The sequence below is a fragment of the Puma concolor genome, chromosome E4 (genome assembly GCF_028749965.1).
Source record: "Puma concolor isolate L17-30 chromosome E4, mPumCon1.1.hap2, whole genome shotgun sequence".
In the NCBI taxonomy this organism is placed as follows: Eukaryota; Metazoa; Chordata; class Mammalia; order Carnivora; family Felidae; genus Puma; species Puma concolor.
In genome coordinates, this window is record NC_141683.1 from 46,705,724 (window position 1) to 46,731,218 (window position 25,495).

Sequence of the window (25,495 nt, forward strand, 5' to 3'; positions counted from 1 at the left end):
ATTAAGGATTCATTAAATTAGTGTGGTTCAGCTTGAGTTTCTGTACCTTTTATCAAAAGCCTTCCTTTTAAAACAATTTTTGTAGTCACTGCAACATATTCTTTTTTAAAATTAAGGGATCTAGAAAAATAGAAAATTCTATTCCCTACCTCAGACCCACTGAATGAGAATGTACTAAGACTGAATGGAAATCCTGTCTTCTCAATATATTCTTCCAGTTGAGTCTTATGATCAGGACAGTTTGGTATTTAATAGCATCCCTGCAGGCGTCCCAACAGTGCAGAAGAGAGAGCAAAGCTGTCCATTTGGCTCCACTACAAACAAATGAGCTCCAGACTGGGCTGGACTCAGCACTATTTAGCAAGCCTTTTCTCATGCTCGGTGACTGCCTTGTCCACTCTCCAAAGCAACTACTGCACCTTCATCAGTATCCTCAGGCTCCCTTCCCCGCTCTCCCTTTACTCCCAGAAGACTTCTTCTTTCCAGAAAATAAAGATACATCTTAATTCTCTCCTATCCATTCTCAAGTTCATCCCTTGTCCACTATACTTTTCCTTTTTCCAGCCTGTCTCAAAAGGAAGACATCCCAATCCACTTCCTCCAAACGCTTACCCCATCAATGATGCACCTTTTCTTGGATTGTCATTATCTTCCTTTTCACTGGGTTTTACTTCAAGCCCCAAAATGTGGTCAAGTTCTGAAGAAAAAGAAAGTACTCACCTACCTGTCAGGCAATTGCGCTCTTTTTTTCCCTTCACCATCAAACCTCTTGAACAGTATTCCAGATTCCTCACCTCCTATATGCTTCTTAATCAGCCACTCTTTCTGGAAACACAATCCCACTGCACAGGCTATATACACCCCAATGATTCTCACATGCGTGTCTGCCATCCCAACCTCTGCTACATTCTGTCACAGATTTCCTACTGTCTATTGCTAAATAACTCCATAGCTCATTGAAAGTGCATTTCTTGTCCCTGACTCCTAAGAGCCTAGAAAGGTCAGTACCAGGCACATAGTATGCCTTGATAAATATCTGTTAGATTGACACTGCAATATTAGCAATATTAGTTCTATACTGGATGCATTTTCCCTGCCCATCTTCTCAATCTCTACCACCTGTTCTTAGTCTCTTCCCAGGACTAAGGGGAAAGCAGATGGGAAATTAGTTTGCCAAACAAATAGAACATTTATACCAACATTTAAACCTGTAAGTACCTTTATAATTCTTTAGAAAACTCTATTCCAAAACTGTTTCTTTCATACTATGAGTTTATTTTCCCCTCAACAGGGGACCAGATAGGCTTTCAATAAATAATAATTTGTCAGAAAGCAATATATTTAGCTATATACTGATTAAGTATGAGACAAATTGCAAAAAAAATTAAATAAATAGGTAATCTTAAGCGTTTAGATATCTGGTACAGGGGCACCTGGCTGGCTCAGTCAGTAGAGCATGCAACTCTTGATCTCAGGGTTGTGAGTTCAAGCCCATGTTGAGCATGAAAGCTACTGAAAGAAAGAAAGAAAGAAAGAAAGAAAGAAAGAAAGAAAGAAATCCTACAAATAGATAATAGATACCTAGTACAAATTGGACTGTCCTCATCTGTTGATGATCAAACTAACCCCACAGCAGCCTGGGGCTCACAGCAGGAACACTTTATTCCTTTTCTCTAAATCCAATCTGAGCTTTACTGTTCCAACGGGAGCAAATCATCAAAACTATACATTTACAAAGAAAGTTGTAAGGTAAACATATAGATTAAGACCATGCTTACATGTCACAAAAATAATTGGTTGATTTAATCCAACTCAGCATGAAGGGGGAAAGAATTGAGTTTAAACAGCGTGAATATTGGAAATTTGCTACCTATTAGAAAAACAAAAGTTTCAAATTTATGCTGGAAATAATTTTAAAAGAAAGACCATTAAGAAGAAAATTAGTGAGATATTTTGTCATCTGTTTTCCTGTTTTCTGTGCAGGGTGTCTGTGGTGCTTGGACTTGTCTATATTTGGGTAATGGCAGCAGGTGAGGTGTACAAAGCAGCTGCCTTTGAACTTCCTGGGGGGGGTGGAAGACATTCTGTAAACATCCTAGGTAATGAGCATAAAATATATCTGAATACACAATGCCTTCTATGAGTCACAGATTCTTTAATAATCTTTAGATAAACAAATAAATAAAACAAACATTAAACAATAACCAAAAAACAATTTTTTAAACCACACATACTCAAAAATAATCTCCAGATGGAAGGAAATTCCCTTAGGAAGGAAAAACGAAAAGTTTTGTCTCAGTTATGCAGGACTAGAAAGAAAGAAAAGAATATATACACATATATATATCACACATCTTATATATACCATATATAGTTATTTTCATATATATATATACATATATATGTATATATATATATATATGTATATATATATATTATGGTTTTAAATAAATAAGACCTGCCAACCAAAGCCAGGAAAATGAATGGACAGGAAATGAGGCAAACTTGAAAGAGGAAGTGGTTTTGAGCCGTCAACAAGAGGGGATTGAAGAGTAGGAAACCCACAAGATGGGTAAAAATGGAAAATCAAGAGCTTTATCTTAAGAAAGAAACTCAGCCCATGACTAGATTATCACAAAGATGCATAACTCAACCAATTAGTCGTTTATGGCTATTTAAAGAGACTGAGAAGATAATCAAGAGAGAACAAAAAGAAAGAAGTTGTATTTCCCCTCAAAATATTTGTAAATCATTAAATCATTAAAAATATAAAGGAAACATTTTATTTATTTTTTATTTTGTTCTTAATTTTCAGGTTTGAAATAGAGTGTGAGTGGGGGAAGGGCAGAGAGAGAGGGAGACACAGAATCCCAAGCAGGCTCCAGGCCCTGAGCTGTTAGCACTGAGCCCGACACGGGGCTTGAACTCACAAACTATGAGATCATGACCTGAGCCGAAGTCAGATGCCCAACTGACTGAGCCACCCAGGCGCCCCTAAAGGGAAACAATTTAAATGTAAAATAAGAATATCTTTCTTTTGATTATATAACCATCTGGGATTTTAAAAAATTCAGTACTTTGACCTTAGATATCTGAATTGTTATAAAACTTGGTAGTTTATCTGCTACTTTAAAGTTATATAAAAGTTGAAGCAAGTAAAAATTTTCTTCCATAAAAAAGTAATGTATTTCCTGATCTTAGAAATAAAGTATGGCATATTTTAAGTTGAATGCAAACATTAAAATATATTTGTGAAAGGAAACTAACATAGCATGTAAAAATGCACATCATAAAAGTAAGCAACACCAACAGAAAAGTGAACATAGACTTTTATAGAGAGATCACAAAGAAGTTAAAGAAACAAAACCAGATGGGCAGAGAAAAAAAGACTGGAAGGACCTATATTAAACCAATAACAGTGGTTACCATTGAATAATAGGCCCATGGATGAAATTTTTCCCTTCTGTTTTTATAAAGGGCTATGCTTTGTAGACATACTGTATTTTTAAATGGGTAATAGAGAAACTTTCTCCAGAGAAACAGTACAGACAAATAATAACCTGCTTAGTAAAGGTTTAGAAACCCTGGGTAGAAAGTACACAACTACACATATAAAACCATTCTGCATTATTAAACTAGTATTTAAAAATCAAGGCAAATAGGTGTCCCATTAACTGCCAGAGCATGGCATAATCAATCCAATCATTTTAAGAGTAGTAGTAATCAATAGTAATCCCTGGAAAAGCATCAATTCTGCCATCATTTTTGAGAACATTCAGACAGTTGAAATAAGCAATTGATTTAGCTCAACTATAATTCTGTGCTTGGGTTATTTTAAACACGTAGTCCCAATTTTAAAGAACCAGTAATTACATAAAAATACCAAGTTTGGCTTAATTATTTTTCTCATTTTTTTTGCTTCTATATTACAATTTTAACACATGATTCTGTCAAAATATATTACATGTTTATTATGTGCACACAATTGTAATAAATGAATTGATGCAGGTCAAAGTAGAAAAAGGAACAGGCCCCCCCACTCTCCATCCTCACTGATTACCTTCTTCACTCCCTTATTTTCCCCAGGCCCTCGCTGCTGTCCCACTCCACCTGCACACGTACAAGTAACTGTCACTGTGGAAAGATCTCACACATACTGGGAAGTATAATAAGCATGTAAAATACAATGACACAAAATCATTTCCTTAACAGTTCGGTGTAATGTAATTTCTGCTCCCAACTATGACCTTGGTGTCATGGGTTGTCTATAGAAAGTCCCCTCCTTGGAATTCTAGTGAGTCCTTTCTAAATCCCAAAATACTTTACTCTTTTAATCAGTGTTATTAAAGCATAATTTGCACGCAATAAAATTCACTAATTTCAAGAGTACAATTCAATGAGTTTTGACAAATGTTTATAATTGTACCACCACACTTGATCATGATATAAAATACAAAATATTTTTAGCATTCCAAAAACCCAATTAAAAAAAAGTCAGGCTATCTAACAAATAATTACTTTTATTCCCTTTTAAATATTCAACTACCCTAAAATCATAATATTTAAAATGTTTCTGGGCACCTGGGTGGCTCAGTTGGTTGAGCATCTTACTCTTGATTTCAGCTCAGGTCATGATCTCTCATGAGTTCGAGCCCCACACTGCACTCTGCATTGACAGTGTGGAGCCTTTTTGAGATTCTCTCTCTCCCTTTCTCTCTGCCCTTCCCCCACTCATTCTCTAAACAAACAAACAAACTTTAAAAACAAACTAACAGGGGTGCCTGGGTGGCTCAGTCGGTTAAGCATCTGACTTCGGCTAAGGTCATGATCTTGAGGTTTGTGAATTCAAGCCCCACATAAGGCTCTCTGCTGTCAGAGCACAGAGCCCACTTCAGATCCTCTGTCTCTGTCTCTCTCTGCCCCTCCCCTGCTCTCTCTCTCTCTTTCTCAAAAACAAAAAAACATTTAACAAACAAACAAAATATATGTCAGTTCCATGAATGCTTAGTCAAAAGTGTTAAAGAGTATACCTGCTAGATTAGATTATCACGAGATGCCAATAGGAAGATTTGTCTCACTTGTACTGAGCATTGTGTTTGGTGTTTAAAACACCATCACTTTTCATCTTCTAACTGGCTGTGAGACCACACCCCGCAGATGAGAGCAGAAGCAAACCTCCAGAGATAGCAATAGGAGTAATATTTAAAAAACAGGAATCAAGAACTCTTCCAACCCCAAGAGAAGTCCAGGGAACATCCACAGGATCCGTACACCCAGGTCCCACTGAAGTTGTCCACTTTCATGCTCAGTGACCAAAGCCACAGCTCTATCTCTCTTACACTTCGTCTCCTGCAGACTTTTCAGGACTATCCAGTTTTCTGGGCCTTTCTTTATCCTCTTTCACAATGTCCTGCTCAGTGTTTGTGTTTTTGTTTTTTAACCAGTAAGTGGCTGGAGGAAAAGGGGTAGGGTAAAAATCAAATATATCCATGTTTCAAATGATCCGCAATGAAATAAGAGTCTTCAGAGATGAAGTTCTAGACAGACTACTGAGAGGAAAGTTTGAGTTGCATTCAATTTAGAGTCAAGGCTGCCAAAATATAGATGTATCTATCAACCTTCCTCCTGGACGATAAAACAACTGACAGTTTGATTTCTCTTGGCAGGTTTCCCACATCTCTGTTTGTGGGGATATACTCTGCAGTATCTGGATGCCTGAAATGAGCGTGCTCAAAGTGATAAGAATGAAACTGACTCGGGGGGGGGGGGTAAGTTATGTGATTTCAACACAGGTTTTCCTGTATGTACACGGAAAGATATGCTCTACTAAATGAGGACCGGCAAGAAGTCAATCAGACAAGAAAAGCACAAAACCATCCATTGAATAAACTCCTAACTGGTGCATATTATGGGTGGAAGGGAGCAAGGGCAAATTAGGTGTATGATGCCTCTACACATAAATATACAGGTACCAACTTGGGAAACAAAGTTTAAGGGTATGGATGCTCAGGGCTTCAGCCTCCCTCCTGGCCAAGCTGTTTGGTAGGAGGAATGTGGTCACCAAATGTACACGATGGTTTTAGGACATATGTTAATGCACATCAGCAAAACAGAACCATAAGGGGATGTGACTCAACTAATTTAGTCTTTAGTGATAGATGCAATACTTCAGCAAGAGGTAAGAGGGTCTCTGGCCACGTTTTGATGTAAATGTGCTTCCTTGCTCCTCAAATGCACATTTTCTCCACATTTTAACAATTCTACATTGGGAGTGTGTCTTATAATCAATGGGGTCTTACAACTGTCTGCCATGAAGTTGCTATTATGACCTGGTTCCACGAGCATGAACTTGGTCACAGCCATTCATTTTGCAGTCACCTTAACTGGGCTTTGTTTTATAGCTAGTGTTGGATTTCATTGCCATTTTTATATGTCTTTAAAAGATTATACTGATTCAACATCAAAACAAAAATTATTGTGTAAATAGAAAGGCAGGCGAATGGGGTTGCAGGATAAATTTAACATTAATGGAATAAATATTTAACTTTGGAAAAATAACCACAATTCCCTCTTTGATTGCAAAGCAACAGTTAATGGTTGTATGGGATCTAAACAAGAGATAGGGGAGGTTGAGTTGCATTTTGTTAGAAAGATCCATGAAAAGTACTGTCTACCACATGCCAAGCAGTACAAGTGAAAGCAGGCAAAAGGGCCAGATACCTCGGAAGAGATGCAAGAAACGTCAAAGCAATGATAAGCCAGGATGGTCAATTCAGGTGTAATGCAGGATGATTGTTAAACATCGTTGGCAGCACTTTTTTTCTTAATGGTACATATGACCTTATAATTGAGGTCATATGCAAGTCAGTGAAATACCACAGTCAAGTTTGTCTTCAGCACCCTTCTCTCCAGATAGCTCAATACACTTCCCAGGTGATTCTGCCTCTTAGTATCACCTCTCTCAGGAATACTAATATTTGAAATACAATACCTAATTATAAAATGAAATATGGACAACACTGCTTCAAAACCCTAAAACTGTTTTGCATTATTCCTTCAAATAATCCAGCATATGGAAAATCATAGGTTCAAATACACTTGACTACTTTATTGGTGGCTACAGATCACCAATTTCATCCAAAAATCATGAATTCTTTCCTCTTGAATATTTGGCTTCTTTGACTTGAATTTTATGATTTGTCTTTCAAGAGTCTTGAAAGCTATTAATGTTTGGTATAGGATTTAAGAAAGACAGAGTCTGGGCATAATCAAAGAAAAACTTATCTGCCTCTCTATTCCTTCTTAGCACCAGTCTCTTTATATCTGTTTTCTCTAGCATATAGAAAAGGCATCTCTTTATACATACCAAGGACTGCCCAAACCCTTCCAACAAAAGTAGAAACACATCAGATGGCAATTACAATGGGAAACTCTCAATAACCCAGAAAACATGACAAAAATGCTCTCCAAAATTTGTTTGGACACAGAGGAATTTTATTTATTTGTTTGTTTTATTTTATTTTATTTTATTTTATTTTATTTTATTTTATTTTGAGAGACAGAGAGAGTGGGGCAGGGGCAAAGAGAGAGGGAGAGAGAATCCCAAGCAGGCTCCAGACTATCAGGGCAGAGTCCAATGCAGGGCTTGATCTCATGAACTGAATCGTGAGATCATTTCCTGAGTCAAAATCAGGTCAGACACTTAACTGAGTCACCCACGTGCCCCTACACAGGGGAATTTTAAAAAGTAACTAGACTGGAAATGCCTGGCTGGTTCAGTTGGTAGAGCATGTGACTCATGATCTCAGGGTCGTGAGTTTGAGCCCCACATTGGGCATGAAGCCTACTTAAAAAAAAAGAAAAAAGTAACTAGACTGAATTAAATACAAACTGCCAAGTTTAACACTGAAAACCCTTCCAATACCCGTGAAATATTCCCAGCTTACATTTTACTCTTACTTCTACTACTTCCCTACATTCCCATCAAACTAGACTATTGTTCTGCCACCATGACCAGTACCTTCCCATGTCCCTCTACCTAGAATGCCCTTTCTCCAAGTCCATTTCAACCCTTCAGAATCCTAATAATCCTTCGAAGTCCATTAATTCAATGGATATTAAACACAGTCTATGTACACAATACTAAGGATAAAAAAAGTAATTTGGAAGGTTCCTGCCCTGAGGAATCACCAGTCTGACCTATCTTAAATATATCTTCTGCAAAGCCCCATTAGATCCCCTCAAATACCTGTGATCTCTCTTTCCTGTAAATCTTCTTCTCTTGTATTATTTCAACTAAAGAATCTTGTACTAATCTCCCACTATATACCAGAGATAATATTGGGCACATTTGCATACATTTACATTACGTAACCCATACAAGAGCTTCACCAAGTAGAGTCTCCATAGACCCACAAGGCACATAAGAAAACTAATGCTCATAAATTCACATTCATGGCAAGTGTCCTGTTCAGCATCAGAATCAAGGTCTATTGGTTTTTGTATCCAGGGCTCTTTACATCAACATTTCAACAGCATTTATGTGATTCTATTGTTTGTGTGATCATTTTGCTTTTTTTTTTAATGTTTATTTATTTTGAGACAGAGGGAGACAGAGCGTGAGTGGGGGAGGGGTAGAGAGAGAGGGAGACACAAAAACCGAAGCAGGCTCCAGGCTCTGAGCTGTCAGCACAGAGCCTGATGCGGGGCTCGAACCCACGAACCGTGAGATCATGATCTGAGCCGAAGTTGGACGCTCAACCAACTGAGCCACCCAGGCGCCCCCATTTTGCCTTCTTAATGACAATATTTTATTTTTATTTATTCTCTATTCTTTATTTTCTATTTTTCATTTTTATTTATTCCTGTTTTAATAAGAATCGAAACTTATTCTAATGTATAGTTTGAACACCAACTATATGAAATATCTGGCTTAGAGCAAGTGCTCGAAACTTGTTTACAAAAAAAATGTGTTCCAAGTATTCTGGTGAACGCCAGCCAATGCTGGTTCATAATGATGCAGAGATGAGGGTCTAAGAGCAGCCTCCTCCTCGACATTGTGAGAAGTGGGGACATTGAGAACTCACTGGCCCATGAAAGGGTAAACAATCTATGTTGACCTGATTGCGACTGAGGCCTAAAGTAAGCAACGAGCTGGTAATGTATTAAAAGAAAAAACATATGAAAAAGAGAAGAGAAGTTTGCAAGAATTCAGACTGGTCTGATCATGCTCTGTTCACAAATGCTGGGTGAGATGTAAGTACCTAGGACCAAAGAAAGCCTAGGTAGGTAAATTGCAAAGTCCGAATCCAAGGATTCCAAATTAGTCAAGAGCTAAGGTTGTTTTTTAAGCTTTGACTGGGACCTGGGGTCCAGAAAGAAAAACATTCCTCCTTCTCTAGGAACTTATGTAGCTGAGAGAGAGCTCAGCTCTCGTCTTGAAGGAGAAGAAGCTACACAGGGAGAAAGGCTACAGGCTCACAGTTGAAAGCAAACACAGACTAACCAGAGTGACAGGATTTCAGAGTTGGAAGGAATCACAGCTATTTCCTAATCAAACCTACTCTTGTGATAGACACAAAAACAGGGGAGTTGAATCTATTTAAAGGTTACACTTAGGCTAAGCTAATTCAATAACGTGAGCTTGCCCAATTATAACTGGCTTCATCCAAATATAGCTGTGCTCCCAAGATTCCGTCACCAGGCAGTGAAAGCCATATGCACGCAAAAGGAATGGATATATGCACTGCCTGAGCCGTGACAGACACTGGGAGCAGCGGATCATGGGAGAGAAAAATCACTGGAGTGCTCACAGATTTGGGGAGTACAGTTCTAGAGGCAGACACTCTCTATTTTTGATCCCCTGGAAAGTGAAAGTAGAATGCTCTCCGGAGTAAGTGGGATGAAGAGCCACCCCAGGGAGCTCTCTGTTTGTGGGGTCTCATATTTATCATATTCCCAGACTGCTGTCTCTCACTATGTACTAGTTTCCTGCGGTTGCCGTAACAGACTACCAAAAACTTAAAAATAATAGAAACGTATTATTTGCTTCCAATAATAGAAACGTATTCTCCCACCATCACAGAGGCCAGAACTCTAAAATTCGTGTCACTGAGATGAAATCAAGGTGTCATCAAGGCCACACTTCTTGTTTGTGTGTGAGTGTGCGCGCACGTGCGCGTGTGTGTGTGTAGGTGTGTGATCTCCCTCTGCCTCTCTCTTATAAGGACACGTGTGATTGCATTTAATCACCTCCTCTCAAGAACCTTAACTTAATCACATTTGCAAAGACCCTTATTCTAAATAAGTGAACATTTTACAGGTTTCAGGGATTAGGGATATTCTTCAGTCTCCCAAGTCATGTTAACAAAAGTCCACCCTTAATATAAAAACATTTTCTGTTAATGTAAACTGTTAACGCAAAAATATTTTCAAATAAAGAAACTCACAGGAAGCCACACTGTGAGACTCTTCTCCATCCGATTCCTATTCCTCCTGTGCCCCTTTGTTACTTGCATAGGGACATTTCTTTATAAGGACTGGGTTTAAAATTTTCTCTAATGTTTAAAAAAACATTTTGGGGGAAGGTGGAGGGGCAGAGAGAGAGGGAGACAGAGGAGCCAAAGCAGGCTCTGCACCGACAGCAGAGAGCCCGATGCAGAGCTTGAACTCATGAACCGTAAGATCATGACCTGAGCTGAAATCAAGAGTTGGACGCTTAAGTGACTGAGCCACGCAGGTACCCCAAGGAATAATTGTAAGTTGACCTAAGGAAGCAATAAATGTTAGGCAGTACAAACATTCAAAAATCTAATAAAATCATGTAGGTCTTCATTCCTGACTTCTTTCAGCAGCAGATTTAAAGCTCCTTCCTAAGATGGTTCTGGAGGTCCTCCAAAAGCCCTTCTACTTCAAAAAGTCACCATCACTAGGTCTCACCTTCTTCAGCTTCTCTATACCACCACACTGAAAAGATCAAGTGAGATTATTTGCTCCCAGACAGTTAGAGTTTGTATATTGTTTGGATACTGTTTGGTTCACTCATTATATCAAGAAATATTTCTTAACTGCCTGTCATGAGTCAGACACTGCATTAATCCTTGGAGATAGAGGAAAGGTGGGCTGATGTTCCCAGTAAGTGCAGACGTACCTGTGATGAATGCCATAACAAAGTCGACACCAGAGTCAGGGGAAGCTACAGCAATAGAGGGAGGTGTAGCAGAGAGAGCTCAGGCTCTTGAAACACAAAGAATGGGGTTCAAATCCCAACTTGCCACTTAGTGTCTTACTGTGTGACCTTAGGCAAATCACTTAAGCTCCTTGGGCCTTACTTTTCCTACCTGTAACAAGGGACACAGACTACCCACTTTAAACAGCTATTGGGAGAACTAAGTAGTATAACATTTACTAAGCTCCTGCAGTGTGGTGAGGAGCATCTGAGCCAGCCTGAAGGAATTGGGGAAGCTTGACAGAGAGGTAAGGCTTGGACTGAAACTTGACAGGCACGTAAAGGTTTGTCAAGTCGGTCCCGGCAAAAGCTAAAAGCTCAAGGTAACTGGAAAGAAGGTCATGAGGTGGGGCTAGAGAGGTGGGCAGGTGTCAGTTATAAGGTTAACAGGGAGCCTTTGGTGAACTTCTAACAGGGAAGTGACATGCTCTGATTTACACAAACATGTCAAGAATGGTTTGGGGTACACACAAAAACAAAAGTTAGGGAACTCCGTTACAACCTGTAACGATCCTGGCAAAAGCTCACAAAGGCTCGAAGTCAGACACTGACATGGAAGAGGACAAGACAAGAAGACAAGACATTTTGGAGTTAGAATTTTTTAGTGGGGGGGGTTGTCTGTGACAGGTAATGGAGAATAAGAAGATCAGGATGTCTCCAAAATTCTCCAGTTACATCTGTATGATATCAAAACAACTATGATTCCTTCCTTCTTTCCTTCCTTCCTTCCTTCTTCTTTCCCTTCTTCCTCCCCTCTTGCCCTCCATCTGTATCTCTCTCTGTTTTCTTTCTTTCTGATAAAATCAAATGAAATCTTTCCTTTTGAACCGAAACAGAAATTCAAACTGGGACATAAATACAAAAGTATGTTGAACGTATTTTTCAGCTTTCAAGTGGTTGTTTTGACAGAACAAAGTCAGTATAAATGTATTTTTAAATCCTGTTAAGCTTTTCTCCATAAAAAATGTAAGGATTCTGGTGGAGTTCTAAAGTGAAAACATTCTTTTCACTAATGAGAAATGACAGAGTGCTGACAGGCCCCAGATGTCAAATATAAATGAAATTTTAGAGGGAGAATTTCAGGGTTCACCCCAGTGACCACCCCAGTAATCCTGACTACTGTCTGTGGCCAGCTAATAAACTGTATCTGTAAAAGTTAGCTGCGACAGGGGTGCCTGGGTGGCTCAGTCAGTTACATTAAGCACCCAACTTCGGCTGGGGTCATGATCTCACAGTCTGTGAGTTCAAGCCCCGCGTTGGGCTCTGTGCTGACAGCTCAGAGCCTGGAGCCTGCTTCGGATTCTGTGTCTCCCTCTCTCTCTGCCCCTCCTCCTACTTGTGCTCTGTCTCTCAAATAAATAAATTTAAAAATTAAGAAAAAACTTTTTTAAAGTTAGCTGCAGCAACCAAATCGAGTTACTCAGAGTGGGTTACATTATCAGATATCTACTGGCTTATTTACTCCTGAAATAAATTGACTCCATCCCATCTGACAAGGATTATGGATTATTTTTATTCAACTTTTCCAATAATTTTACTTCTCTTGACCTGATTAACAATCATTCAATATTCAGTAAATGTGTAGTAGGTTACCATTAAATGTAACTGTATGAGAAGCCACAGAATTATAAAGAACACAATTTGGTGCTGAGACAGAGGTGAGATACAGCACGCCCAGTACAAGGCAGACTGCCCTGGGACCACCTAACTGTTATAACAAGGTTCTCAGAGTACAGAGGAGAGTTACACTTCCCAGGGAAATAAGTGATGGCAGAGATGAAGGTAGAAAAAAATCTCAGGCAGAGAGAACCACATAAACAGAAAGACAGAAAGTGATCAGCTCCAGGCTTCTCCTTTATTCATACCCCACCCCCCCACCAACCCGTCAGAGCATGCTTCTCTTCTCACTGAGGTTCCTTGGCCCATAACACCTCCTTCCCCTCCTTTCTCCTTCTGCTGGTCTCAATTCTAATATTACTTCCTCTAGGAAGCCCTCTCTGACCTTTTTAGGTAGAATTTAAAGCTTCCTTTTTGTAACTCACAAAAGCTCTCTGGGCACATTTTTAAATGCATATATCACACGTTATTTAAAAATGGCTACTGGGATTTAAGTCCCTTACTTTTGCCCCTTGACATCCAAAGGACTTTAGGCAAGCTACTTAACTTTTCTGTGCTTTGATTGGCTTAGCGCCAAATCTACCAAGATCAATGTTCAATAAGTGCTGGCCACTGTTATTATGGCATATTTAGAACTCTTGTCTCCCACACTTGACTGTAAACCTCTGGCGGCTAGGGATTTATCTTATTCGTCTTTGTATCTCCAGACTCTAACATAGAACTTGGGAAATGCTGAATAAATTAAAATTTTCAGTGCCCAAGTCTGCTTCTGGGAGTGTTTCTGAGAAGAGCTTCAGGAGAAAATACCCGGTATGCAAATGGTAATTCAGAATTAGTGCTTGGAAGAAAATCATTTACATTAATGTGACCATTCGAGCGTTAGGTATACAATAGTGATGTCAAGACGTGGAATGCAGGGACAGATGTGAAGGATAACAAGGAAGCATTACAGTGAATAGATTCCTCCCAAATTACTCTTACAGGCCTCATAGTGACTTGGAACTTTTAAAATTCTTCAAATCATGTAGTATCACAAACTTCCCCCACACCACTCAGCGGCAAGTGGCTTAAAAGTACAGGGAAGAAAACAACTCATAATGTACTGCATTTAAATGGTTTTCTGAGGAAAACACTTGTAAGTATATAGGATCTTAATTAGTGTAAATTCAAATACCCTAATTTATTTTATTTAGGGGCTAGGGAGAGGACTACCATTGTCTTAAAACCTTTCAACAATAATATGATTGATATTAACTTACTCATTAAAGCAAGCATTTGGCAAGAAATTTAAACTAAACATTTGTATAATTTTAAAAAAATTTGTTCTTATTAGTTCTGTGAGTAAATTGCTTAGGTATATTCTATATTCTTAATTAATACACAAAATGGATAATATTTGTGAGAAGGTCCCCTCTATTTCTGGATGGAAAAGGTACAGAAAAACCATGAACATGTCATCACTCATTCTGCTTGAGGGTTGCATGAACTGACTTCCTACATCTAACTGGTTAAAAGGGGCAATATGGTGGGGAGCCTGGGTGGCTTACCGTTTGTGAGTTTGAACCCTGTGTCGGGTTCTGTGCTGAAAGCTCAGAGCCTGGAGCCTGCTTTGGATTCTGTGTCTCTCTCTCTCTCTCTCTGCCACTCCCCCACTCACGCTCTGACTCTCTCTCTCTCTCTCTCTCCCCCCCCTCAAAAATAAAACATTAAAAAATAAAAGGGGCAATATGCTGCAAACACAGATACAACAGAAAAGGACCCACTTCTATCTACCCTTTCTTATGTGCCAATTATTTTCTGGTTCACATTATGGGAAAACTTCCTAGACATTATACAGACTCTGGACATCACTTAGAACAATACCCAAATGACTGGGGTTGGCAAATACAAGAAGGAAAAAGAAAGGAGACAAGAAATTGAGCCCAGTAGGGGTGCCTGGGTGGCTCAGTCGGTTAAGCATCCGACTTCGGCTCAGGTCACAATCTCACAGTTTGTGAGTTCGAGCCCCACGTCAGGCTCTGTGCTGACAGCTCAGAGCCTGAAGCCTGCTTCACATTCTGTGTCTCCCTCTCTCTCTGTCTCAAAAAATAAAATAAACATTTTTAAAAAAATTTTAAAAAAGAAAAGAAATTGAGACCAGTAAACCAAAGCCAATTGAAACTCTTTGGCAGCCTTTTCCCTCTCAGCTCTAACAAGCCTTGTTCTAAATTAAGCAAGGTAAACACCTAAGATGTCAACACTTTTATTTAAAGAATCTGAGAGAGATTCCATGGACCTCCTGAATTCAGATGGGAGAGTGGCTTAACACATACATCTTAACAATACCAGTTACTTTATTCTGGTTACTAAAAACCAATTAGAAGTGTTTCCCTATGTCTCATGCTAAAGGGTAACACAGATTGGTGTCTGGTGTCATGTTCCTGCAACATTCTCAGAGATGCACCTGTAATTGGGCTTGAGGAACAAGGCAGCCACTGGGAGGTGGAGGAGATCGTATTTGCTCTAATTTGTGGTAAATTCTGCAGCCATCTGCAGCTTTCTGACCTCACACTGAATTAGGGTCTTGTCTCCCCTAATGAGTTGTATAAAGGTATCCATTCCATCATAAACTGTGTCTCTAAGACCTGGGAAGATGTATAGTATTGTAAGTGATGATGGACAAGTCTGTAATTGAAGTGTTTGAGGTTACGAGTTGGGTTCACAGGATCAGTTACTCTCACAGGGAAGTGCAGAGGGCAGGTGAGTCTCTCACAGGAGGGACATTCAAAGTTCTCAGGAGAAGAGGGAAGTTTTCAACCATGAGGGAGGATATGAAGACAGATCAAAGATAGGTGATGTTAAGGCAGAGAAATGACCTTGACTTATCTTCCCACAGCTCATAGCCCAATGACAGAAACTGTATTCAGACAATGTATAGTACATAATAAAGTCAGTAGTTTAAAAAAAACAAATAAAATAAATAAACAATAAAAATTAATTAAAAAAAAAACAAATTAAGTGGTACCACTTAGTTTCTTGAAGTCCCTGAGTTATCAATGACTCAAATACATAAAAATTGTTGACCTGTAAAACAATTTCTCAGGCAGCCAATACAGCTCATAACGAAAGCTATATAGGCCATGAAATACAATAATGAAAAGTAAATAAATAAGTAAATAAATAAATAAATAAAAATTTAAAAAGGGACACCTGGGTGGCTCAGTTGGTTAACCATCCAACTTCGGCTCAGGTCATGATCTCATGATTTGTGAGTTCAAGCCCTGCGTTGGGCTGTGTGCTGACAGCTCAGAGCCTGGAGCCTGCTTCAGGTTCTGTGTCTCTCTCTCTCTCTCTCTGCCCGTCCCCCACTCACACACACACACACACACACACACACACACACACACACTTTCTCTCTCTCTCTCTCTCTCTCTCTCTCAAAAATAAACATATAAATAATTTATTAAAAAAAATACAATAGTAAACTATCAGAAAGAGAACATAGTAATTACTATATCTTTCCACTTCCTGTGCACATTTAAGCTATGCTTTCTTTCGTCCATTTAGCTGTTTTCAGTTGAAAAGATGAGATGCATTTTGTAGGTTATAAAATACAAAAACACTTATCTTTGGAGTAAATCTGTAGCATAGCAGGAAGAACACAAATGAAATAGACTGAAGCCTTGAATTTCATCACTTATTTGAGGAAATCTTTGTATTTCATGGGTAGACTTCAATATTAAACGTAAGAGCAGTAAAACAAAAACAAAAACAAAAAACTAAGAGCTGCCATTTTTTTTTAATTTTTTTTTTTTAACGTTTATTTATCCTTGAGACAGAGAGAGACAGAGCATGAACAGGGGAGGGGCAGAGAGAGAGGGAGACGCAGAACACAGCCTGAAACAGGATCCAGGCTCTGAGCAGTCAGCACAGAGCCTGACACGGGGCTTGAACTCACGGACCGCGAGATCATGACCTGAGCCGAAGTCGGACGCTTAACCGACCGAGCCACCCAGGCGCCCCAGGAGCTGCCATTTTTAAAAGAATCCCGTTTCTCCTGGATGCTGTACTGATACGCCTGACTGTCCACATTTAGAACCACGGTAATGACTGGTGGCAGCAGCATCTCACACTCAAACTTTGGAACTCTGTGCATCATCAAAACGGTCAGCCCCTGTGATTTGTCAAATCACATCTGAGAAAGGCACCTCTATGTGACTTGAAAATCAACGATGCTTCAGAAAAATCCTCAACCCAGAACAGGAAAAAGAAACATGCAATGATAAGAACATCAATGAGAATGAGCACTATGTGTTTTGTTTATTTTGGAGAGAAAGTGATACTTTTTCGTGTAATCTGTCTAGAAAAATGGTTCAGCTTTTTGGAAGCCCCTTTAATAATATGTTGAAAGTCTGGGGTTCCAGAAAAATGTATATAGACATAAAACCCTGCCAATTCAAATTCCCTGACCCCCAAGTCAAGACATTTTGATTTAGATGTCTGTAAGGAATCTTTCTGCAGCTAGCAAGACTGATATTCTCAGTTACAAAATTAGATCAGAATGAGTTCTGTGGGAAGCCTGTATTGGCCAACACGTGGAAAAACAACGGGTTTTTCCTGAAAGAATAAAGGAAAAGAGGAGATTACATCTAAGCTTCATTAGTGTTTTGGTTCAGACATAAATTCAATTTTCAAAATGGTAGCTCTTTGAAATTAATATAGGCCCCAGATCAGTGCAACTTTAATCACCAAACCATCAATGCCATTTCTTAGGGAGAAATTTTCATTTTCTTAATAGCAGAAGAGAGGCTGGACTTGGGGCTTATTAATGAAGCTAGCAAAGGTTAATGATGAAGGACACACAAAAAAACAACCATATTGTTTAGAACTCGACCATGTATCTTACTGCTTGAATATCTGCAAGTTGCTAAGGAAATGTAGTGCAGCAAATCAGAACCAATAATTCAGCAACTGCAAATTACCATTCAAAAAATGACTTCCACAATATTTGCTCATATAGTTAGTGGGATCTTATAGGAAATGATTAACTTAAGAAATCTCTATCAAGTACCAACTTATCTAGAGCACTACACTAGACACTGAAGGTGATATGAAAGAGAATAGTTCACTGTGGAAGAATATGCCCCAAAAGGAAAGAAGAAAGCTCAGGATTTGAAGCTTATCACAAAAATTGAGAAGAGTGGATAGGATGATCTTCTAAAAAGAAACATGAAAAAATCATGTGCTACATTTATCCCTGCCACATTGTACAGCACCCACAACACAGTTACCTCTATGCATACTGCCAATTGCTATCTTTATGCATGTGGCACATCAAGGAGTTACATCCAGAAGGTACCCAAATACCACAGGAATAAAGGAAGCTACTGCCCTGGGAAGGAAAGGGTGGGGAATGGTCACCACTCCTTGTTGAGGGTATTAAGGGTCCTATGAAGATAAGATTGGTCAGTCATACTTCTTGTCCATCTTTCTGGTGACTCATTCTGGAATATCATAGTCTACTGAAACATACAAATCCCCACTAGCCCATGATTCAGTCCTTGGATCCTCTTAGGAATGAGTCACATTGCTAGAAGATAAAAGGAGCATCATTTGTATCTAAGAAGTCACAGGCTAGAGACTAAGAGACCCAGGAGCACAAGTGTGGTTTTTATGCCTCTTCGCCTCAATGGTTAGTACTTTGGCAAAGTGAAAAGACTGGAGAAGTGAGAGATCTACTATGAAGAGATGATCGGTAAATGGGATGCCATGTTCTGTTTGCTCCCTTTACTTGCCACAGTGATGGCCTTTGGGTAGGGCTGGAGGACATCTCATCAGGAGAGAGAAGAAAGTCTTCAAAACCATTAGGCAGTCTTTAACTTGAATATGGAAGGGGGGGGGGGAGCAATGCTCATGTAAAACCATGAAACTAGTTGCCAGAAAGGTCTTCAGTCATGTCATGGGAAAAAGAATAATAGTTCAGAAGGAGCCATGAGACTCCTATAAGAAAACAATTGGGAAAACTTCCCAAAATGATACTCTCAAGGGTCTCATAGTTGTATGATACCAGTACACAGCATGGGAATTTGAGAATAAAATGGTAAATACCGTCTCATATTAATTACTCGAAGTTGGTAGAATTCCAAAGAAATATCTGTAAGGAAGGGAGGTAAAGAAATATCACTTATTATTTGTGTGAAAACCCATGAACCTAGGTGGTAAAGGATGATGAAGACATTCAAATAAGGATTAAATGAGAGCAAAAGACATTGTTTTGTTGATAAAATTGGTATCAACAGACTATCAGTCCAAATGGATAGTCTGGAAGAAATGGATGATGTGTTCCTAATTTAGTTTACAATGCTGGCAAGAGGCACAAAACAGTTGTGATGGGAAACTTCAACTACCCAGACATTTGATTGGAGGCTCTAAACTAAAAGCAGAATGTCTGACAAGTTACTGCCTGGACTGGATAGCAACTTTATTTCTTTATAGACAGAGGAAGTAACTGGGGAACTTCCTAATTATATCTAATTATAAACAACAAAGATATCAGCCAGTGAAGCGAAATAAAGGCATACCTTGTTGTACTGCACGTCACTTTATTGTGGTTCACAGACATTGCACTTTTTACAAATTGAAAGTTTGTGGCAACCCTGCACTGAGCAAGTCTATCAGGACCATTTTTCTTTTCTCTTCTTTTCTTTTTTTAATATTTATTTATTTTTGAGAGAGAGTGTGAGCAGGTGAGGGGTGGGAGGGAGGAGGGGGACAGAGCATCCCAAGCAGGCTTCATACTGACCGCAGAGCCAGACGCGGGGCTTGAACTCACCCACCATGAGATCATGACCTGCACCAAAATTAAGAGTCACAAGTTCAACCAACTGAGCCACCCAGGCACCCCTCAGCACCATTTTTCTAACAGTATTTGCTCACCATGTGTCTCTGTGTCACATTTTGGTTATTCTCCCAATATTTCAAACTTTTTTGTTATTATTATTTTGTTATGTGATCTTTTCAAAAAATTATTTTTTAATGTTTATTTTTGAGAGAGAGACAGAGACAGAGCACGAATGGGGGAGGGGCAAAGAGAAGTCAGACACTTAAGTGACTGAGCCACTCAGGCACCCCTGTTATGGTTTTCTTTGGTGTTGCTATTGTAATTGTTCTGCGGCATCATGAACCATGCCCACATAAGTTGGGCAACTTGATTGATAAATGTTGTATGTGTTCTGACTGCCCCATTGATGGTCATTCCTCCATCTTTCTTCTTCTTGGGCCTCCCTATTCCCTAAGACACAACAATATTGAAATAGGCCAATTAATAACCCAATAATGGCCTCTAAGCGTTCAAGTGAAAGGAAGTGTCATATGTCTCTCACTTGAAATCAAAAGCTACAAATAAGCTTAGTCAAAAAGTTGAGACAGGCTGAAAGCTAGGCCTCTTGCACCAAATAGTTAGCCAAGTTGTGAATTCAAAGGGAAAGTCTTTGAAGGTAATTAGAAATGCTACCTCAGTCAACACACATATTATAAGAAAGCAAAACAACCCTATTGCTGATACAGAGAAAGTTTTAACAGTCTGGACAGAAGATCAAACAGCCATAGCATTCCCTTAAGCCAAATTCCAGTCCAGAGACACATTCTGTTCTCACTTCTATGAATACAGAGACGTGAGGAAGCTGCAAAAGAAAAGTTTGAAGCTAGCAGAGATCGGTTCATGAAGTTTAAGGAAAGAAGCTGTCTCTGTAACATAAAAGTCCAAGACAAAGCAGCAAGTGCTGATGTAAAAGCTGCAGCAAGTTATCCAGAAGATCAAGCTAAGATAATTCACGAAGGTGGCTACACTAAACAACAGATTTTCAATGTAGACAAAACAGACTTATATTGGAAGAAGATACCACCTAGGACTTTCATAGCTAGAGAGGAGAAGTCAATGTCTAGCTTTGAAGATTCAAAGGGAAGGCTGACTCTCTTGTTAGAGGCCAGTACAGGTGGTGACTTTAAATTGAAGCCAGTGCCCATTTACCATTCCAAAAATCCTAGTGCCCTTAAGAATTATGCTAAATCTACTCCATCCATGCTCTAGAAATGGAACATCAAAGGCTGGATGACAGCACATCTGTGCACACAGGGTTTACTGAATATTTTAAGCCCACTGCTGAGACCTACTGCTGAAAGAAAGAAAGAAAGAAAGAAAGAAAGAAAGAAAGAAAGAAGAAAAGAAAAGAAAAGATTCCTCTCAAAGTATCACTGCTCATTGACAATGCACCTGGACACCCAAGAGCTCTGGCGGAGATACACAAGATTAATGTTGTTTTCATGCCTGCTAACATAACATCTGTTCTACAGCCCATGGACCAAGGAGTAATTTCAACTTTCAAGTCATATTCTTTAAGAAATACATTTTGTAAGACTCTAGTTGCCACAGATACTGGTTCATCTGATGGATCTGGGCAAAGTAAGCTGAAAACTTTTGGGAAAAAGACTCATCATTAAGATGCCATTAAGAACACTCATGATTCATGTGAAAAGGTCAAAATATCAACACGAACAGGAGTTCAGAAGAAGTTGACTCCAATTTTCATGGGATTTTGAGGGGCTCAAGATCAGTGGAGGCAGTAACTGCAGATGTTATGGAAATAGCAAGAGAACTAGTCTTGGAAGTGGAGCTTGAAGATGACGTTGACTTGCTGCAGCCTCACGATAAAAATTTAACAAATGAGGAGATGCTTGCTTCTCATGGATGAGCAAAGAAAGTGATTTCTTGAAACGGAATCTACTCCTGGTGAAGATGCTGTGAACGATGTTGAAATGACAACAAGGGGTTTAAAGTATTACCTAAACTCAGTCAATAAACAGTGGCAAGGTTGAAGAGAATCAATTATAATTTTGAAAGAAACTCTACCCTGGGTAAAATGCTATCAAATAGCACCACATGCTACAGAGAAATCATTCATGAAAGAAGATTCCATCATTGTGACAAACTTCACTGATGTCTTAAGAAATTGCCACAGCCATCCCAACTTTCAGCAACCACCACCCTGATCAGTCAGCAGCCAGAGCATTGAGGCAAGACCCTCCACCAGCAAGAGGATTATGACTCCCTGAAACCTCAGATGATAGTTAGCATTTGTTAGCAATAAAGGATTTTTAAGTTAAGGTATGTATGTTGTTGTTTTTTTTTTTTTGACATATGCTATTTATAGACTACAGTATAACATAAACATAACTTTTATATGTACCAGGAAGCCAAAAAATTCAATTGACTTGCTTTTTAGCAATATTCGCTTTATTGCAGTGGTCTGGAACTTTACATTATCTCTGAGGTCTGCCTTTAATGAAACTTGGGTGGAAATGATGTCACTATATGTCACATATGACAGAGCCCTCTTAACGGTCCGCCACTTATGCAAGGCTGTCACAAGTTTTGTAAAACACACTTGCTGATGCATAGGGACCCAAGGCTCAAGTTCAACAGATTACACTCTAGTACCTCTGCTTTGCCTGCCACGTTGTGTGCTTATCAAGTGCCTGCTGCATTTCCTTCCAAAGCTATCCATGCCAATCGTACTGGATATTGTGGATAAAGAATTTAAGTTAAATACTGTACAAACTGACTAATTATTAGTGGCAAAAAGAAAAGAATTGTTAACTTTGCTAAATGTTTTAGAGAATTTTGATAAAAAATTCTAACAAGAAGTGTTAAATTAGGTGTAGGTAATTCAACACAAAAAAATAGAAATATAGATTCAAGGTGTATGTGTCGTTTTATGATTTGCCACTTTAGCTGTCTTATTATTAATTGTCCAACTCCATTCCAACAGCAGCAGACAAAAGGCTTCTATCACGTCATTTTTGACAGTCAGGTAGGGGGTGGCTGAAAATGATGATAAAACCTAGACTTCAGGAAGGCAGACTTCAAAAAGGTCAGCAGAGAGGCAGCCAGCTGGCGCAGGAGGTAGAGCAGGCAACTCTGGATCTCAGGGTCGTGAGTTCAAGCCCTATGTTGGGCACAGAGCTTACTTTTAAAAAAGAGGCGGAGGGGAGGGGTGCGATGGAAGGGTGCCTGGGTGGCTCAGTTGGATACATGTCCGACTTCAGCCCAGGTCATGATCTCACAGTTCATGGGTTTGAGCCCCGCATCGGGCTCTGTGCTGACAGCTCAGAGCCTGGAGCCTGCTTCGGATGCTGTGTCTGCCTCTCTCTCTGACCTTCCCCCACTCACACTCTCTTTGTGTCTCTCTCTCAAAAATAAATAAACATTAAAAATTTAAAAATAAATAAATAGATAAAATTTTTAAAAGGTAGGGGATGAGCAGAAACAGAGCCATGACTGGAGCAAGAGACTCTGAAGAGGGTTGAGTGGCACCCATCTGTCCACATCGTCTGTAATTCTATCCATACAATCTTAGGTTGGGATTCCACCAAGGGAGAAATGATGGGGGCTCCTACATCGTTCTCCGGGGCCTCTGACTTCAACAGACTAGAATAAAAATTAGAAAGAAGGGCTCCCCAAGAACAAAGGTAAGAAAGTGCTGGAGCTCTCTGAAAATAGTGACATATAAATTGGGACTTACAATTTATAAGAACAACAAAAATGTTCATTTAGCTACGTTAGGAACCAAAGGGATGCCAGGAAGAGATAAGTGAGAGAGTTGGCACCATGACATAATGTTGCTGAACTAACAAAGAGAAAGAAGAACTACACCACTATTATTTTTGTCCTGTCTACTCTTCCAAGAAGAATGATTTCTGGACTTAAAATAGTAGACCAAATATGGTCGCAGCAAACGAAAGCCCAAGATTGGTAAAGAGATTTAAAGTGAGCAGCGGGAGGCTGTAAAAGAACCACAATCCGGTGCACTGAGAAAACGCATAAATAAGAGCGCTCAGCTTTGCTGAACAATGGAGGTACTGGCAGAGTTGAATGAACACATGTAAATCTGATGTTCAAAAAAAGAAAGGAGGAGGAATGGATGCAGATTTCACAATCCACAGGCCTTTGAGCTTCATTTTTATACCAGGAAAGATTATAGAACTGATATCAATGGGATGGTTTGAAATTTTGAAGGAAGTCGTAAATAGTATTTTTCAAACTAAAAGCAACTATCAAATTTATTAGGGAAACAATAGAGGCATTTCTTTTAAAAAGCAGGATCATAATCAGAATGACTACTACTGGGGACGGGGAAGACACAAATTCTCCCCTCTTCATATTTTCATGAAAGGAAATCTGGCACCACAGAAAGAAGAAATTGCCCACAGAGGAGTTTTAGAGTTGAAGACAAAGAAATGCATTGTTTCTCCTGACTTGATTTCTGTTGAAGTAACCGATGTGCAGTCAAAGCCCCTGAGATATTTGTAAAAGTGTGGCAGCTCTTGGAACTGAATGAGGTTAAGAAGTTTAAATAGACAAAATGCATTTGTGATAGAAAAATGATGCTATGAAGGTAAGGTGCCAGTAGCAGATACAGAAGGACAAATATTGTATGATTCCACTTATAAGAGGGACCTAGAATAGGCAACTTTATAGACAGAAAGTAAAATGGAGGTTATTTAATGGGTACAAAGTTTTGGTTGGGAATGATGAAAACTTTGGGGTACAGATAGTGGTGACACCTACACAACATTGTGAATGCATTTAATGGCATTGAACTGTACATTTACAAATGGCTAAAAAGATAAATATTATGCTATGTATATTTTACCATAATAAAAAAATTAAAAAGGCTCTGACCAGAGAGACCTGGGTTTGAATCCCAGATTCGTATGGATTGAGTTCTCTTCTTATACACACCTGGGAGCCTGGGTGCTGACCAAGGACCAGAGACCTGGGAGGGTTGGCTGAGTCTGGGCAAGAAGTTGTGGCAGAGGGCCTGGTCCAGGAGCTAAGTGTGAGCCAAGAGGCAGGCATAGAAGCTGGGAAGAATTCAGTTCTGGCACAGTTCACTAAGAAAGTAACAGTCCATATATGGATAGATTGGGTTTAGGAGATAATGAGCTTTATGTCACTAGAGATATTGAAAACTGCTCACCGGCTTATAAGAACATTCAAGCATAAGACGACCTTTAAATTCCCTTCCAAAGGGGTAAGCAGATGACGTTTATTCCTTTATCACACCCTCCTTACACTAGGAGACATATACAGTAGTGCCCCCAAATAGTGGTGAAGTAGAAAAATAATGGGGGTGGAAAAAGAACTCTCAGATTATTTGGTTATTCAACCCACTCCTGGACAAGCAGAATCAAGATATTCAAGAACATGTGGCAAGAAGAAAGGATCCCTAGAAATAAAAATTGTCAAACACAATAGTCACTATTAAATATGCTTATGGAATTTTTTTCAAGAGATCCTTAAGGTATATTTGGTACTTAAAATGGGCTAATTCAGTTATATTTCTTTCTGAAAGAGGTCTAGATTCAATGAACTCCAGTTCAAAGCAATTATTTATTCATTCATTCGATGAACAAGTATTGAGGGCAGATTCATGGAATCCAAAGGTGGCAGGAAAACCCGGAAGAGAAAACTGCTGCTACGGTGAACTCAGATTAGTTACTGTGTGCTCCAGGAGGTTCAGAAACTCAGTGAGACTGAAACACTGCACATCCACTATGCCTTTCGGTTTAAAGCTATTAACTGTTCAAGTTGTTCACACTCTTTGACACTTA

At 39.3% G+C, this 25,495-nt stretch overlaps 1 protein-coding gene and 1 non-coding gene across 2 annotated transcripts in view; one reads left to right on the forward strand and one right to left on the reverse strand.

Annotated features, from left to right (window-relative positions):
• The window catches only part of NIBAN1 (niban apoptosis regulator 1), a 153,566-nt gene that overhangs the window by 103,315 nt on the left and 24,756 nt on the right, over positions 1-25,495 (reverse strand). The window lies entirely within an intron of this gene.
• Positions 7,765-7,837, forward strand: TRNAM-CAU (transfer RNA methionine (anticodon CAU)). The gene has a single exon. It is a non-coding gene; the product is annotated as a tRNA-Met (tRNA).